Raw genomic sequence first — 5000 nt, 5'->3', positions numbered from 1 at the left:
GTTTCTTTTTAAGAACCAAAAAGATTTGTGCAAAAACAATAGATGCCAAGAAGAACAAAAGGCCTTGGACACGTAGTGGATCTTGAAGTACTATTTCTGCATCCCCCTGACCAAATCCACCCACATTAGGATTACTTGTTAATGGTTGATCAAGTTTGATAGATTCACCCTCTGAAACAAGAAGTTCTGGTCCTGGGGGGATAATATCAACCACTTGATGTCCATCCAATGCATCCGTTATGGTTATTTCGTACCCCCCTTTTTCTTTTCGTATGATTTTGCTTACTATACCTGTTGCCGTAGCATTATAAATTGTATTGTTACTTTTGTTCCCGTCGGGATAAATCTGACCCCTTCCCCTATTTCCGCCTACGTATATGGGATATTTTAAGAAATGAACATCCTTATTACTAGCAGGGTCTGGGGAAAGAATAGGAAAGGTGATTTCACTATATTTTTGACCAGGAACAGGACCTATCACAAGAATATTTTTCTGAGTGGGGCGGTAGTTCTGAAAAGACAGATTGCCTATCTTTTCTTTCATCTCGGGCGAAATACGATCAGGTGGGGCTAACTCAAACCCCTCCGGTAAAATAAGAACAGCACCCACATTCAAAGCCCCTTTCTTACCATTAGCAAGAACTTGTTTCAGTTGCATATCATAAGGAATTCTAACAACCGCTTCAAATACAGTATCAGGAAGTACCGCTTGTGGAACCTCAATATCCACGGGTTTATTAGCTAAATGGCAATTGGCACATACAATACGCCCAGTTGCTTCTCGTGGATTTTCATACCCCTGCTGCGCAAAAATGGGATATGCATTTGAAATGGATGCCCCGGTTATTATATAGATCATGAGCGATACGGAAATGGATCGAGTAATCTCCTCCTTTATCCAAGAAAAAGTATTTCTAGTTTGCATGGTACAATCATTGATCCCGAAAATTTCTACAATAAAATTAGGTAGGTCACTAGTATAGTTCCCTATCCACGATTCTGCTATTTACTTTTACTGAAAAAAAAAAAAATTTACTGAAATAGAGGAGGAATTGTATTCCCCTGATGGGTAGAAAGAGTAAAGTAAGTACGACTTTGCATTCTTTGCTTATATACAAAGTAAGAAAGATTCTAATTGAATCCGTGAATCATTTTTCAGTCAGTCAGTGAATGATAAATAACTACAAGTGACGGCGATACATGATTTAAATAACGAAAGATCGAATATTTAAAAATTGTATCTAGAATGACTGGAAGGGTACAAGCAAGAACAGATATAATTTGATCATTATGAGCAAATCCAAAATCTTTGTAGATATAGCCAATCATTAGTTCCCAACCGTGGTGCGAATGGAATCCGACACAGAACTCAGTTAATAAAAGAATAGAAAAAGCTTTTATTGTGTCGCTTAAATTATATAGGAATTCTTGAACCCAAGAGTTAAGAATAACAAGTTCTTCATTACCCAAAATAGAATAACCACTTAGAATAACGAAACAGATTAGATTTGTCGAGAAGTGCAAAATCGTATGGATACGATCCTCATTGTGCATCTTGATCAATTGGATCGTTTCTTTGTGGATTCCTATACGAAGTTTTTGTAGATGTGTTTCCGGGTATTCTTTTATCATTTCGTCCAACAGGAGGAGTTCCTCTACTTCTATGAATTGTTCTAGAATACTTTTTTCTTGAATATCATTCAAAAAAGTTTCGGATTGCCTAGTATTCCACCAATTAGTAATCCAAGATTTCAGACTTTTATTAAATGAGAGAGAGATCCACCAGGGCAAAAATACTATAGATGCAAAATATAGAAGGGGAGTGAATGCTTTCTTTTTTGCCATTTTTTCATCTGTGAATTGTTAATGAACCCACCTCATTCGTTGACTTTATGTGATCTAATCTTTCTATCAAGCATGACTTTCATTATATTATAAATTATAAGATAAATTATAAGGTAGGGGCCCATGAATCTATTCTCTGTTTTTTTTTTTTTTGATTCAGTGCTTAGTCCTTGAATCTAAAAAGAGTACAGAAATAGAAAATAAGAATCCACTTTGAATTCGAATGTTCGAATGAAATATATATATATATTATTGTTTCCAGATATCTCAATTGATCAAATTCGAAGCAATTGCCCTCTTTCGATAACTGCCCGAAAGAACCGCTTCAAATAATAAAGATTATTCTATTCAGATTTTGAGACGAAGGAGCTCCCTGTCTATATCAAGATATCAATCAAATATGTCGAAAAATTTTCGCGGGTTATCTAGACTGTATATAGTCTAGAGTCCGGGAATAATTGAAAAAAAAAAAATTATGAAAAATATTATGATGATCAAAAATGAGTGACAAAAAAAGACAGAAAAGTTATCATTACATTTATCATTATGTTATAAGAAAGAAATCTACTTGTTTAGTTCTTAAGGAGCACAAAAGAAAGGATAAAAGGGGAGGGGCTGATTGACAAAAGGAAAGTAGAGAAAATTTACAAGATATAATCTATCTGTATCTAACGTATCAACTCCAAATATTGAAAATAAAAAGTTAAATATTTCGAAATACTTTGATATATGAGATGAATCCATTATTTCGATTTCTTGCTTGTTTTGTTACTGAATTAAGTTGAGTGGTTTTACATTTACAGACGCATAAAAAACAATTTTTGTGGACAAAAAAAAAAAAACAGTTTTGTTTTATGTTATGACTCTTCCGTATACGTCTTCTTTGGTTCGAGTGGGCATTCTTAAGAAACTTCAGTTTAGTTCTGCTATAGAAAAAAGAGGCTTCTTGTCTTGAGTTTTTTCCTCCTGCCGAGAAAGCATTTATTCTGCAATTCATTTCAAAAGACTTCAATCGGTACACGCAAAAAATAGGCCAATTCAGCAGCTTTTTGCTCAATTTCTCGTGGAGTCAAATTCTCATCAGTACGAGTCAAGGGAACGGCCCCCTGGCCTCTGATTTCCATATAAAGGACACGCCGAGCATAAATACCCTCTTTAACTTCTATTCTGATGGACTGAATATCTTTCATAAGGAATCGTAGAAAGATGCGACGATTTTTTCCAGGAAAACCCCAACGAAAAATACATACTATTCCCTCTTTTCTATCGAATCGATCATAACCACTACCTACATTCCAAAAAATCGTGCACCACAAATAGGAACTAATAAAGAGACCCGCGATCCCATAGAAAGACATCACGATTCCTTGTGGAAAAAAAACTATTTGCTGAGACGGAAATAAAGATATCAAATTCCTACCAAGATAACTAGAAGTTCCAACTAATAAAAACCCTAATGAACCAAAAAAAAGAATAAAGGCCCAGCAGAAATTGCTTGTTTTTCGAGACCCCACTATAAATTCTATCCATATAGATTCTGATCGCCAACTCATACATACTAGATCCAGTTGCATTTTATTGGAATTGAGAAAATAAGCAAAAAAATTTGACTTTACTTTTTTTGTTTCCGAAGTAACTCTCATCAACTAGTGCTATTTTGATATGAACTTTTAGAAGTAATTCATCAAATTGCTTAGATCTAAAATCATCCCCTTTATATGATCCCCTATACAGATCTACTAGATATATAGACTTTAATTTCATACATTCGTCCGGTACCGATCCACTTGCTATAATTCATTTACCCCTATATCATGTTTACGTATGCATAAGAGGAGCTTTTTCATTTATGTTCGGGGAAGCCGGATGGATGTTATACAATATTCTACTAAATAGATATCCGTGGCATCTAAGTCGTGAAAAAAAAAATAGATAAGATTTGGTCTTGGCCTTGGCCCCATCGAATCTAAAAAATCTTAGTTTTTTGAACATACAAAGATAAAGAAGCCATTGCAATTGCCGGAAATACTAGGCCTACTAAAGGCACAAAAATAGAGGGAATTGTCATAAAATGGGTACCTCAATTTAATATTCGTACCTGTTATTGTTATATTGTTAGTTATAAAGTTAGTTATAAATATATCTTATAATAATTATATTATAATTCGTATATTATACTAAGTATATCTAAATATTATACTAAGTATATCGAAATACTAAGTATATCTAAATATTATACTAAGTATATCTAAATACTAAGTATATCTAAATATTATACTAAGTATATCTAAATACTAAGTATATCTAAATACTAAGTATATCTAAGCGAGTATATATATCTAATATATATATCTTATCTAATAAGTGCAAGGAATGTAGAATTAAATAAAGGGACTTGCCCATCTTTCTAAATGAAATAAAATAGGTGTATGATAAGATAATCCACTTTCTTTATTATCTTACTTTATTCCTACTTTTCTTATTATTATTATTCTATTGTTCTTGTCTTCTAATTTTAATTTCTAATTTGAATTTAATAAAGAAAGAGTTTATTACAAATTGAGAAAGAGTTTATTACAAATTGTCGAAAGATTCGATTCGTTAGAATCCGATCCAAGAACAGGGATTTTTAGTAAAAATAGAATTCTCGGGAGATATAGAAAGATGCAAAACTCTATATTTATATTTTTTCTATATTTGAATTATATAAACATACGCAATAGAGCAAGATAAAATTCGTTTTTCGACAATTCCATTTTATGTCACAAAGTCAAAGCCCATTATGCGGGCTTTGACTTTGATTCTGATAAACTAACTAACTGCCTTTTCACTACAAAGAAAATAATTTAACTTAAGACTCTACTTGATTGAATTTTGATTCAAAGGAAAAAAACCGTGGAACTGAAATAACTCACTCAGAACACCCTTTAAAGGATTACGTGGTACGATTGGATCGAATAAACCCTTATGGAATAAATATTCAGCCTCCTGTGAACCTTCAGGTACTGTTATATTCAATGTTTGCTCAATTACTCTTTTACCCGCAAATGCAATATAGGCATTGGGTTCAGCAATAATGATATCCCCCAACATACCAAAACTCGCGGTCACTCCACCAGTAGTAGGAGATGTAAGAATTGATACATAAAATAACT

Source organism: Durio zibethinus, unplaced genomic scaffold, assembly GCF_047325235.1.
Source record: "Durio zibethinus cultivar Kanyao isolate XHJ-2024 unplaced genomic scaffold, ASM4732523v1 HiC_scaffold_181, whole genome shotgun sequence".
Classification (NCBI taxonomy): Eukaryota; Viridiplantae; Streptophyta; class Magnoliopsida; order Malvales; family Malvaceae; genus Durio; species Durio zibethinus.
The sequence above is the reverse complement of the archived record's forward strand: the minus strand, read 5'-3'. Positions refer to the sequence as shown.